General features: G+C 36.8%; 2 pseudogenes; both read left to right on the top strand.

Moving 5' to 3' along the window:
• Positions 1-915: 915 nt before the first annotated feature.
• Positions 916-4604, top strand: LOC149156636 (1-phosphatidylinositol-3-phosphate 5-kinase FAB1B-like; annotated as a pseudogene).
• An 810-nt stretch (positions 4605-5414) lies between these two features.
• LOC149156637 (1-phosphatidylinositol-3-phosphate 5-kinase FAB1A-like) overlaps positions 5415-14431 on the top strand; it is a 39977-nt pseudogene continuing 30960 nt past the window's right edge.

Below are 14431 nucleotides of genomic sequence, written 5' to 3' on the forward strand. Positions count from 1 at the left end.
AGGTTTGATATTATTGCATGTCCAACCAATTTGTCCAAGAACTAAACAGAGACATAGCTTTTCATGGAGGTTTGACATCCAAGAATATTTACACTCCATTTGTAAATCATTATGCAATCGCAGTGTTCATCATACAATGTTACACTGTAGCTATAAAATATTGTTACACTATTACACTTTATTTTTGATTTTATGCAGGAAATGTTTCTCATGTTGATCAGTCCTCTATCCTACAGGTTTTGATGTGAATCAATAAATCTACATTTCGAATACAAAACAGAAATGTGTTTTCTAGTCTAGGATGGTGATTCCAAGGGTGGTAAACTGTCTATGATTCATTATGTATTTTTAATATTTTATTGTCATTAAAATAAGTATTATATTTATTCTTAATATGCCATGAAATTCTAATATTTCTAGTAGAAATGGTACTTCTATTATGTATGTTATGATAATTTAAGTCACAAATGGAGGCTGGAGCCTAGAAATCAATATAATATTTTCTCTTAAATATTTCTGAAAAAGTAAAGAAGTTCTCAAAATTGCGTTCTTGAAAGTATCTCATATGGTTGACTATCTCCAAATTAGGTGACATATTGATCTTAAGTTATATGCTCTTTTCTTGAAGTCATAATTTATGGAACTCACTCTGCTCTTGTGTTTATAGGTTCTTCTTATAGGTGCAAATCATGATCAGTTGAAGAAAGTTAAACATGTTCAATATGCATGGTTTGCAACTTACCATTTAGCCCTTGAGACATGTTTCCTTGCAAATGAAGGTTCCACCTTGCCTAAACTTCCATTGAAATAACCAATAACTGCTGCATTTCCAGACAAACAATTAAGTTTAGATAGATCTATTTCTATGCTACCCAGTTCTATTGTTTCTATTCCAAAACAAAACAATCAGGAGAAATGGAAAACCTGAAAATGTATAAGACAAGGTCAATTTTCTCTACCTTAGCAGATGACCCTTTGATTGATAACAATAAGGGAGAGTCTAAACCACCTCTTACTACTGGAGGGATGGGGCCACCTATATCACATGTTACTAGTAAATCTAGTGTTGATGTAACCAGTCTTGTTTAAACAAAAATTGTTTTTAAGAGATCCTCCATAGGAAATACATGTGCTCAAGTTACAGGGGTATAGTGAGATATATATCCATCTGGAAAGAGACCTTCCTTGCCAACTACTCCTTCAGCCGATTTATTTGGATTTTCATCTTCAATAAAGGCATATCCAAGTGAAATTATATGTCATGCGGGTCCAGGTTCATATGGGGAAGGCACATCATATTTGGAACTTCGAGATAAGGAATGAAAAAATTGAGATCTGGAAAATGGTTTCATTATTTCTCTTTCATCCAAGGTTAATATTAATTATCAAATAACAACAAAGGAGCTATCTGGGAAGGTGGCATGGGTGAATCAAGGAATAGTAGAAAAGGAAATGAAGTCCAAGGTTTTTCAAGATGAGAAAATTTTAGGGAATAGAAACCAAGAATGGGTTCTCTAAAGACTTTCCACCTTCTCCTCCTTATCATCAACGTATATTGGTTTTGTTATCAAGTTGTTGTGTGTTGAAGTAGACAATCTGTGAGCATTCACAACTCTTTCACATCAAGTATTATGGCAGTTTTGACAAGTCACTAGGAAGGTACCTCAGGGATGATTTTTTTGACCAAGTAGGCTTTTTTTCATGTATTTTTCTTCTTCCATAGAGTTATCTTGATATCTTGTATATTTTGCATTGACACAGTAATAATTGAAAATTTTTGATGTAACAACATACCAAAAACATGCATAATTCTCGTTGTTTCTATAATGAACCCTCAGAACTTAGAAGCACGTGTTCTTTGCTATACAAAATGTCAGGGTAGCCTCACAATATCAGTAAGAAAATTACATTTACTATTGACATTACCTGGTGAAAGTGAAGGGAAAATATGGATGTGGCATATGTGCTTAAAATGTGCATGGAAAGATGGAGTTCCAGAAGCAACCCAACGAGTAGTCATGTCTGATGTTGCATGGGGTTTATCCTTTGGAAAATTCCTAGAGCTTAGTTTCTCTAATCATGTTGCAGCAAGTATAGTTGCAAGATGTGGTCATTCATTACATTGAGACTGCATTTGATTTTATGGGTATGCCATTGAATTTGGTCGCTTTATATTTTGCAAGTAGTTTTCATGTTATTTTTTTATTTTCACCTTCTGATATCTTACATAATTTATGTAGCTCTTGATTTTTACAGAGTACCCATAGTTGTGTGTGATAATTAATGGTTATTTCATACTAATCTATTGGACCTACATTGTTCCCAAATTCAATGTGACATGTTTGGCAGTATGATTGCATGTTTTTGATATTCCTCCATCAATTTTATACCTGTGCATTTTAAACCTTCAAAATTAAGGTTCCATGATCTATATCAACAAGATCAAATAAAAAAGGAAGCTACAGTGGTACTTTATGATACAAATTGTACATATGGGTAGATGTTTTCTAATTAATATATGCCTATCCTACTTGTTGTACCTTAAGAAACCAATTTCCTAGCTGTATAGAAATTGTGCTTAAGACATTAATGATTATGATGATTGTCATTTGTTTGTCACTTGTTTGTCACTTAATTATATATTGTGTTCTCAAATGAAGGACCTAGGAAATCTAGTTCTTGACCCTCAATACTTAGGTGACAAGAAAACATCAGAATGCCATTTGATTGTTGAATACAAATGATGAATGAAGAAAGATTGAATAAGTCATAGACAATATGTTGTTTTACACAGGATCTACTATTTGTGACACTGGGAAAAGTTATAGATAATATGTTGTTTTACACAGAAACTACTATTTGTAACTTAGAAGAATTGCAGAGATGGGAACTTCAAGTATAGGAGCGCTCTTTAAGGAATTTAACTTTATTTACATAGGCAAATAAAGACCTGCAACTTCAATTACTATACTCAAAGGAAGAAAACATAAGATGACACATAATAGAGAAGACACAAAATCATACCCAACAACATATGGAAAACTTATAATTCTTCATTAATCAACAGTTGTATCAGGAATCCAGTAGCTTAGTCTCCAAGTTCTCCAAAATTTGAACCCTTTCTCTGTAAATTTTCCTCTTTTTATACATTATAAGACAGTTGGTGATCACCAAAACTGTCAAACTTCTTAACTATTTTCCTAACTGCCTAGAGTAAAAATTATTTCAAAACATTACACAGAGGGTAAAACACACCTCATTCTAAAGAACATAGAATAACTAGAAGTAACAGAAGTTAGAAAATGATGATGACTATTAGCCTTTTTGGCTCTGTTTTTTGGTTGCCGAGTTTCTTTGTAAATGCTTTAATAATGATTAAACTGTTTTAATCATAATAAACTGTATTTGACTCAAACCCTGTGCATGGACCTAGGCTTACATATGTATCGTGCACGTTTTGATTGGCCAAAACATAAGAAAACCCGACCAATCACCTTTCTTTGGATTTTTAGTCATTCATTGCTAATTTTGATTATTTCGCTTAAACAATGGAATCTGCTAATTTACATGGAACATTAGTTTACCACGAAATTGAAAAGGATTAACAATCCGATTCATAAACCTGTCGGGTCCACCTTAGCTGTACATGAACCATCCAATCACTTATTCAATCAATAGTTCAATCCTTCGAAACTCGCGAGACTTTAGATCTGTTTGAAATAAAACTTATCGAGTCTGCCTTTTCAACGCTCTGCTGACTCCCATATGGACTTGATGGGAAATATAAACTGCCAATTAATAATCTATCGGGTCTGACTTTAATGCTAAAACCCGATTATTTTTTCACCCCATATCCATCGGATCCCGTCTCTTTGGATGGACGACTGAGATTAGCCCATTCTTCAGCAAGTCTAAACTATGTTTGATATATCATCGTGTCCGATAAGTTACCACCCGATTTCCGTTGGATATGTGGCATGTCGATCAAATGGCCCAGATCTTCTCGTAGGTTTACATTCAAAGCCATCTCGTCAATCAAACAAAATACTTCATTTCTTTTAGACTTTGCGGGGGTAAAGAATATAAGGGAACTACATTGAGGTCGAACCCCCGCAATGATTCTAGGCCACACGTTGTGGTCAACCATGCTCACGTCACGGTCAACTGTGGGGGTTGAGCCTTAATTAACCTTCGTGCTTATTGTTTCCCCGCAACACACCTCATCATACTCATCAAGCTATTGCTTGATCACACCTCTTAAACCTACATGGCCTTTAAACAATGGTTTGATTTTCCATTTCTTTTGATTTTTATTTCTTTTTGTGATAAAATTAAAAATAAGACAAAAATAACAATGGAAGCTACAACACTACCTATGGTGTAGGATCCCCCATATCCAAACTAATGTGCATTTTGATGCAAATGAACAAGTTGCATATAAAGTGGAAGTGTTGTTTAGAGAGGTTTTTAATTTTCTCGGACATAAAATCGCCACATCTAGATCCTTTTATTCTTGTATTAAGGTTCTTGAATCAAGTAGGCAAATTGCAGAGCTTGAAGGAATGTTGCATAAAGAGAGAGTTGAATTTGAGGTGATATTATAGATGTATATAAAGGTTGTTTAGTGTACTTTAGGTTGTCTAACATGATAGTATGCTAGAATAATATTTCACTTAATGAATATTTCCATATTTGTTTATAGAAATTGCTTAGTTGGAAATCATTTCTTCATAGGGTTCATTCTTTTGATGCAATCTATCAAATTCAAACAGGGTTTGTTGCAAGAGGCCATCATTAGTGTTGGGCATGTTGGAACTTGGAAGACCTATTGTTGATATTTCAAAGCTAAAAAATATAAGGTGTCTTATTCTTGATGAAGCCTATGAATAGGATCATTGTCTTTTCCATTTAGATTCATCTCTTAGAGTGAAAAAATCTCTTTCCAAATTGGAATCTAGTCCATTGGAGGATTTTAAGACTCCACATAAGGAATATGATTCTAGCATAAATGAAAAAGTTGGAGACCATCAGGGTAGAGTCAAATATAGTAACAATGCTAGTGGTGGTTTTGGAATTCTGATGACAAAGGACACAGGCTCCATGGTTGATGGAAATTGTTTAAACATAGCTATATGTTTTGGGAATCTTTAGTTCAAAGATATCTAAGTTGGCAACAAGAATGTTTTAAATAATGGATCTGGGCAACTTTCCATGATTAGCAATGTGGGAAATTCCCACTTGTGTGACCATTTAAAGGGAATTGGGAGTCTGAATGGAAAATTAAATTAAGTCATGGAAATTATTAAATTTGCAGAAGATAAAACAACCGAGAATGTCTGGATGACATGTAAGGATATCCAATCATTAGAGATTCATCCAATATAACTAATGGTACCATGTTTCATACTTTTGACATGGATAATGGTGAATGCAATACCAACATAAATGTTTTTGATACAATTTCTTTTGAAATTGTTGATAGTAGGGACAATACAAACGGTTTTAATGAAGATATGGAAACCTGTTGGAAACTGTCAAAGCATGATTCTCCTATCCTGGCTGATCTATCAAATACATTAGATGTAACATAAATAGGAGAAAGCCAATTAGTAAAATCTCAGGTTGTGTCTGTGACATCACAAGGGCGGGAAGTTGGTTTTGCCACTTTGGCTACTGTTTCCATAATCTGTTGATAGATAATATTTTAATCTAGTTCAAAAAATTTCAATAGGAGATGGGATAATTTACGAATCTACCTAAAACATGCACGATAAAGGTGGAATAGAGGTGCCTGAGAAAAGAATCCCTCCCTGAACAGTAAAATCACTAAATCTATGGAAAGAGTTTGGAAGTTGCATTGGGGCTCCCATGTCAAACTTACTAAAAAGTTACAAAAAGGGTTTACAAGAAAATTTATTGGGGTTTATTAGAGTTCACTCTGAGAGAAGCTATAGTCCTATGTTTGTCTCATTAGTCTGTCGTTTGGGTGGTAATGGAGTGGGTAAGCAGCTTTTACCAACTGGTGCCAATGATATGGTTATTATTGTTTATGATGATGAACCAACAAGAATAATAGCTTATGCACTACGCTCACAAGAATATCATGCTTTCCTATATGATAAGGTATCTAATAGTGAGAAGCAAAATGAAATAGAGAGTGATAAAGAAAAGGAATGTTCAGATTTATTTGGTATGGGTGGAGTTGTTTCAAATCAACTTTGGTTGTCAGATGGTTCCTTAGACTCGAGTAAAGTTCTTTCCAAAGAGAGAAGTTCGAGATATGAGGATATTTACACATATGGCTCCAAAGGGAATGGGAGTTCAGATACATCACAATATAGAAAAGACATGCAAAAATATCCTTTCATGTTGAGGGTCCTCCCAGAAAAATTGAGTACTTGGTGACCTGTTATTATGCAAAACAGTTTGATGCCCTTAGGAAAATGTGTTGTCCAACAAAGATGGACTTTAGATTGTCACTAAATCACTGCAAGAAATGGGGACCTCAAGGAAGAAAGAGAAATGTGCTTTTTGCAAAATCCTTGGATGAAATATGTATTATTAAGAGAGTCACCGGGACAGAATTAGAGTCTTTTATGAAGCTTTCCTCAGAATATTTCAAACATATGTGTGACTCAATATGTTATGGAAGCCCCACATGTTTGGTAAAGATTCTTGGCATTTATCAGGTTGGATACTCATATTATTGTTTATTCTATATTTCAAAATTACCTTTTGCAAACTCCTGGAGAGTTTACCAAGCTTTGTTTCCTTCATTGTGTGTCTGCATGCTACATAATGTGCTTATCTTTCAGGTCACTATAAATAATGAAAAAGGTGGAAAAGTGATCAGGATGAACTGATGGTAATGGAAAATATGTTGTTTAGGACAAATGTAACAAGATTTTATGAGATCAAAGGTTCTGATTGCTCCTGTTATAATGCAGATTCATCATGCAACAACAAAGTTCTTCTAGACCAGAATCTCTTAGAGACCATGCCAACTTCTCAAATATTTCTTGGGAATAAATCCAAGTGCCTTTTAGAGAGAGTACTCTAGAATGATACTTCATTTCTCATGGTAAAGATAGTTTTTCGTTTTTCTTAAGCTAACATAATTGTAATCTTAGTTTCAAATTTTTGTTGAGCTAGTCAGTTATCATGTTTGTGTGCAATGTATGTTTGCAGTCAATTGATGTCATGGATTATTCATTACTTGTTGGAGCCAATGAAGAGTGTTTTGAGATGGTTTTAGGTAATAATAGACTCATACAATGCCTAGTTTTGGTAAAATAGAGTCATAAATTTGTAGGTTTTAACCCCGTACAGAAATTACCTGCATATGAATTCTAAAACACAGAAAATAAACAATGCGAGAGCATAACACATAAAACACATATACATAGAGATTTTCCCATAGATCCCAAAACCGGGACTACCAGCTTGATTTTTCATTATGTTCCTTTCAATGTTATAATACATATTTATACATGCCAAAGCATCCAATACCATGGACCGAAAACCATCGCGTCCAAAAAACATGTGTGAAAATCATGCACAAAACCATAGGTGGGTCCTCACAACCTAACATAGGGTCCAAAACCAAAATTTTAAGGGGCGCTGCCCCGAACCCCATAAGGTGGGGTTACGGGTACCCCTCAAACCCCTGTGATCTCCCGCCCTCTAACCCCCAATTAAATACGTGGGCTAGTCATGGAAAGAATATAACACAACCCAACATTCTCCCACTTGTTGTTTTCTTTCCATAGGGGGCCACAAGAGAGCTTAGTCATTTTTCAAGCCCTGAAACGCCCATTGTTTCTCTACACCAAGAGAGCTTCTTAGAGCTCACAGATTTTGTCAATGCATCTATAGTATTATTCAAAGTTTCCACCTTTACCAGCAACACCCTTTTGTCTTCTATCATATCCCTCACAAAGTGATACTGAACATCAATGTGCTTTATCTTTGAATGATATGCGGGGTTCTTTGCCAAGAAAATTGTACTTTGGCTATCACAGTCTATCCTTATAGCTCCCTGTACTAACCCCATACTTGAACACAATCTCTATAACCAAACTGCTTCCTTTCTTGCATGAGTTGCTACCATGTATTCTATCTCTGTAGTTGATAGTGCCACTACAGATTTTTTTCTTACTCATCCAACTGACTACACCTCCAAATAGGTTAAACACATACCCACCTGTAGATATTCTCTGATCTAGATCTCCAACCCAGTCTGCATCAACAAAGCCATGAATATCCAACACTCTATCCAATCCTAGTCTTCCTTGGTAGCATAAACCATAATCACTAGTGCCACGCAAATACTTGAAAATCCGCTTCACTGCTGTCCAATGCTCCTTCCCTGGTTTTGACATAATCCTGCTCAATACCCCCACTGCAGGTGAAATCTCTAGTCTAGTACAGACCATTGCATACATCAAGCTACCGACTGCACTTGCATATGGAACACAGGACATGTCCTCTTCCTCTTCTTGTGTCTTGGGACACTATTCAGCAGATAACCTCACACCTACAGGAATAGGAACCTTCACCGGTTTACTATCCTGCATATTAAACCTCAGTAGCATTGCCTCGACATACTTCCTCTGGTTTAACTAGAGCTTCCTCTTTGCCCGATTTCTTTTAATTTCCATGCCCAAAATATAGTTTGCAGCACCAATATCTTTCATATCGAATTTGGAGGACAATTGGGTCTTCAAATCTTGGATAATTTCTTTGTCATTTCCAACCAGCAACATATCATCCACATACAAGACCAGATAAATAACACGGTGACCAATTAATTTAAAATACACACAATGATCTACTTTGCTTCTAGTGAAGCCAAGTCCTCGTATAAATGTATCAAGTTTCTGATACCACATCCTTGGTGACTGTTTTAACCCATACAGAGACTTCTTTAACTTGCATACCAGTTCTTTCTTACCCTTCACCACAAAACCTTCAGATTACTTCATGTAGATCTCCTCTTCCAGAACCCCATGAAGAAATGTTGTCTTCACATCCATCTGTTCTACCTCAAAATCAAAAGCAACAACAACAGATAAAAGTAATCTAATAGAAGTTACCTTGGCAACAGGAGAAAAAATATCACCAAAGTCAATTCTCGACACCTGGGAATAACCTTTTTCTACCAACCGAGCTTTGTATTCCTCCACCTTTCCTTCTGCATTTCTCTTCTTCTTGAACACCCATTTGCTGCTAATGGGTTTCCTTCCAGCCGACAACTTCACCAGATCCCAAGCCTCATTTTTGTGCAAAGATGCCATTTCATCAACCATGGCCTCTTTCCAGAGTTTTCCATCCTCTAAATCCACTGCTTCCTTCACAGTTCTGGGATCATCATCATTAATAGACAAAGCAAAATTTGAACAGAAGGCAAATGGACTATACCTTTCTGGCTGCCTTCTTTCTCGAACTGATCTTCTCACACTCGGAGTTTGTGGCTCTTCGTCTTCTGATTCCTCCTCTGTTGTAGAGTCTAATTCTTCCTCCTTAAGCTCAAACTCTATATTCCCAAGTTCCTTTGGTTGGACTTCATGTTTAATAACATCTTTTACCTCTCTGAACACCACATCTCAGCTGTACACAACCTTCCGTGTGACTGGGTTCCAAAGCTTATAACCCTTTAAACCATCCTTATACCCAATAAATATGCACTTTTCAGATTTACTATCCAACTCGGTTCATTTCTCCTTTGGAACATGTACATATGAATCAAATCCAAATACCCTCAAATGTGAAAGAGAGGGTTTCTTACCAGTCCATACCTCTTATGGAGTCTTATCCTCCAATGTTGATGAAGGTGACCTGTTGACCAGGTAACATGCAGTATCCACCGCCTCTGCCCAGAATCCCTGTCCTAACCCAACACCACTGAGCATGCTTCTTGTCCTTTCCATCAATGTCTTATTCATTCTTTCTGCAACTCCATTTTGCTGAGGTGTATATGGAGTAGTCTTCTTTCATGCTATACCACACTTCTTACAAAATTCTTCAAGTTCCTTGCTGCAAAACTCTCCACCATTATCTATCCTCAACACCTTTATCTTCTTCTCTGTCTAATTTTCCACGAGAGCCTTAAATTCTTTAAACCTGTTAAAGGCTTTAGATTTCTTCTTAAGGAAATATATTCATGTATTCCTTGAGAAGTCATCTATAAATGATACATAGTACACAGACTTACCCAGTGATGGAACCTTCACAGGTCCAAACACATCACTGTGCACAAGTTCTAATATCTGTTTTGCCCTCTTACTACCAGAGGGGAAACTCACCTAATTCTACTTCCCGTATACACAATTTTCACACAAATCAAAATACAGAGAGCTATTACTCATACCTTCTACCATACCTTTACCATGAAGTATTCGAAGGCCCTTCTCTCCAATATGTCCAAGCCTTTGATTCCACAACATGGTCTTCTCTCCAGAGACCACTATATTTTCTGCTCCACTTTCGGGAACCACATAACTGTTGCACCCATCAATAACAGTGCTACCTTGCAGCTTGTACATAGTTCCAATTCGAACTCCCCACATCAATATTAGTGCTCCCCAAACCATTTTATAGGTATCCTTCTCGAACACTGTTTTTACACCTGCATCATCCAGCTTGCTTACAGAAATCATATTTCTAGCCAATGTAGGAATATGCAGAACACTCGGAAGTGTTCTAACCCTTCCACCTTGCAACTTCAACTTGACATTTCCATGACCAATGATTCTAGCCTTCCTATCATCCCCTAAGAAGACATCACCACCATCGTATTTCTCATACTCGCAGAACCACTCTCTATGGGGAGTGAAGTGAAAGGATGTACCTGAGTCAATCAACCATGCCTCATGATCTACATGTGTACTTGAAGAAGCCAAGTACACATCCCCACCTTCATCTGAGGTGGTTTTTGCCTTTGTAGAAGGAGCATCATCAAATCCCTTTCCTTTATTAGGAGCTTTAGATTTACAGTCCCTTTTGTAGTGCCCTTCCTTTCTGCATTTCCAGCACACCAACTTTACAGGTTTTCCTAGAGATTTAGATCTCCCTCTAGATTTAGATCTCCCACTCAATGACTTATTTTTGTTTCTATTCTTGGACCGTCCTTGTACAGAAAAGGCATCACCATTCTAGCTCTCCATATTTTTCCGTCTCATCTCCTCCATCAGCAAGGATGAGACTATTCATCAAACTGCAAGGTAGTTGCATTGCTACCTATTGCAATAACCACACTATCCCACGAATCTGGTAGAGAACACAACAAACTGATGCACTTATCCTCATCTGAAATTTTAATATCAATAGATGCTAACTGACTTACCATAGTATTAAATGTGTTTAGATGCTCTGTCACTGAGTCTCCATATTTCATCCTCAGGTTATATAGCTTTTTCTGCAGGAATAGTTTATTCACCAGAGACTTAGATTGGTAAAAAGTCCCTAACTTGTCCCACAAAGCCTTCGTTGTAGCTTCCCCTGATACATTCAACAATACTAAATCTGAGACACATAATCGTATTGTGCTCTTTTCCTTCCGATCCAACTTCTTCCATTCTTCATCAGACACTCTCGTTGGTTTAGTACCCGGATCGACCACGATCCACTGATATTTATCCACCAACAGATCCTCCATCTTGAGTTTCCACAACTCAAAACTCTGACCATTAAATTTATTGATCTCTATCTTTCCACTTCTCAACATCTTCTTTCACCACCAGAATCGATCTCGTAGATCTCCCACTGAATAGAGTCTACCACAGGCCCGAGCGAAACCCCTCAGCAACAAAGGCGTCCCCTTGAAGCCAAATCTTCTCTGATACCAAATGTAGGTTTTACCCCTGTACAAAAATTACCTGCATACAAATTCTAAAACACAAAAAATAAACAATGCAAGAGTATAAAACATAAAACACATATACAGAGAGATTTTCCCCTAGATCCCAAAACTGGGACTACCAGCTTCATTTTTCATTATGTTCCTTTCAATGTTATAATACATATTTATACAGGTCAAAGCATCCAATACCATGGACTGAAAACCATCGTATCCAATACCATGGACCAAAAATCATCGCGTCCAAAAAACATGTGTGCAAATCATGCACAAAACCACAGGTGGGTCTACCCAACCTAACATAGGGTCCAAAACCAAAATTTTCTGGGATGCTGCCCCGAACCCCATAAAGTGGGGTTATGGGTACCCCTCAAACCCCCTGTGACCTCCTCCCCTCTAACCCCTAGTTAAGTACATGGGCTAGTCATGGAAAGAATATAACACAACCCAACAAAATTTTCTTTGAAATATATTTTCTCATATTTGATTTTCAATTTTAGGTAACATTTTCAATAATTTTAGCTACTTGGGTCAAAGCATGTATCTATCAATTTTGTAGAGATGAATACACTAACTTTTTTTTTCTTCATTTCAAATTTCAATACATGAAGTTTAGTTTACATTGGTGATAAAACCAATAATTCTTGCAATGGTGTTATTTATGCAACAATGTTGCCTAATGATGATATCCTAATAATTTCGACTATATTACAATTCACAAACTGAGCATTCTTTAACAAAGGTATATGCTCTTGATGTTGCACTTTTATGATAGGACCAAGCAACAAAGTTTGGAAGTCAAAGATTTCATTCTTTGTGACCATCATTTATGTGAATAGGTTGTGGGTTCCTTGATTTTAAGGGTTTGGAGAAGCACATTTTAAGTTCCTCATGTGGAACTAGCTATCAAATGAAGTAAAATGTTCCCATCTTCTTTTTCTTTTCATTTTTAATTATTATGATAATATCTTCTGGTTGAATATTGTCCTTCATTTTCTAGTCAAATTACCTTCAATGCTCTAATATTGAACTTGTTTTATGCCATGAATAATTAATTCTGGTTGATTTTAAAATTCCTCCTTGACCTATTTTTTCCAACTGATCTAGGAGGATCTCATCAGATCATTGCATAGGTGTTCAAGTGTCGTCGTTAGTGTTCAGTGTCATCGTCAATTCAGTTTAGCTTTGACAGTGTTGGTTATGGATTAGGTTGTTCAAATAATGTTTATGGTTTCATGGCATTAATAGATATGGGTTTGTACCTGGATGTCGATTTGTGTCCATCGACAGTTCCACCAGGATTGGTCGTCGACGTGTTTGTCTTCACCCCATAGGATTGCTGTCAACATGGGTTTTGTCATCCAATCTCAGGTTTTGATGTCGATAGGTTTGTTGTCATGTGACAAATGCCACTAATGTCATTTTGTGACATTTGGGACAAATGGATTTCTCTATTTTGATGTAAACCTAAACCTAGAACCTAAAGACATCATGCAAAAATGTATTGAAATCAAAATACATTAAAAAACCCTATGATCAAAACCTAATTCCTAAGCCTAAAACCCTAACCTATTAACCCTCAGTATATGTTATGACATACAAAACAATACAAATAACAATACACGACCCTAACCGCGGAGGCAAACCACGTCAGAGAAGGCCAACATGTGAACGTGTATTGTAAACCGTCAGAGTTAACCATCCAAACCACAACTGTGTCAGAAGTCAGTTGCCATGTGAACACCTGCAGGTAAGCCATCGAGTTAACAGACAGTGACCGTAGAGTTCTCACCACATCGGAAGTTCCCATGTGAATGTGTTATGTGTGTTAACCACCAGAGTTTTAAACCATCAAGGTTAGCAAACCAACAACAGAACCACTGGCACTCAAACCATGGATTCGGTCACCACTCACATGAGCTGTACAAACTTCACCTAGTTAGCTGACTGTAAATGGTTTTAGTCTTATCCTATGGTTTTTTTGGGGTTTTGTTGAAGTTTTGTTACAACAAACTAATTCAACCACCATGCAATCAACCTAGGTGTCAGTTGCAAACAAGACCAAGCTCTTAAACCAACCAGTTTGCAACCAATTCATCTTGAAATCAGCCCAAGGTAGTTTTCACGTATCTATAGGCCTATAAGAGGTGGATTTTCCTTCATTGATGGGAGAGAGTAGTTTTGACTTTTGCTTGCAGATTCTGGAGGTCATAGGCAGTTTTGTTTTTAGTGTTACAGGAGCATCCAGAGTCGGAATTGGGAAACGTGACAGGTGTTGGAAAGATGATTTAGAGGGATATCTTATGACAGGGATCAGAAGTTCCTGTGTGCACATTCAGATTGATAAAATCTCGGTGTAATCAACTCCTTCTTTTCATTCCTAATAAAAACGGTCACCCATCTTGAAAGCATGTTGGGCATGGAATCCCCCCAAGGCGTGGTTTGGGGCTTAAAGCACAAGTTTTGACTGAATCTTCTTGTAAAAGCTCCGTGAACTATGGGTGCGGGGCGCAAAATTATAATTGAGTCACAGGGTTGTCCACCCTAGTTTTTGTAATGTAATGTTGGCTGGAT

The sequence above is a fragment of the Pinus tabuliformis genome, chromosome 9, assembly GCF_031772625.1.
Source record: "Pinus tabuliformis cultivar Carrire ecotype Pingquan chromosome 9, CPIR1, whole genome shotgun sequence".
NCBI lineage: Eukaryota > Viridiplantae > Streptophyta > Pinopsida > Pinales > Pinaceae > Pinus > Pinus tabuliformis.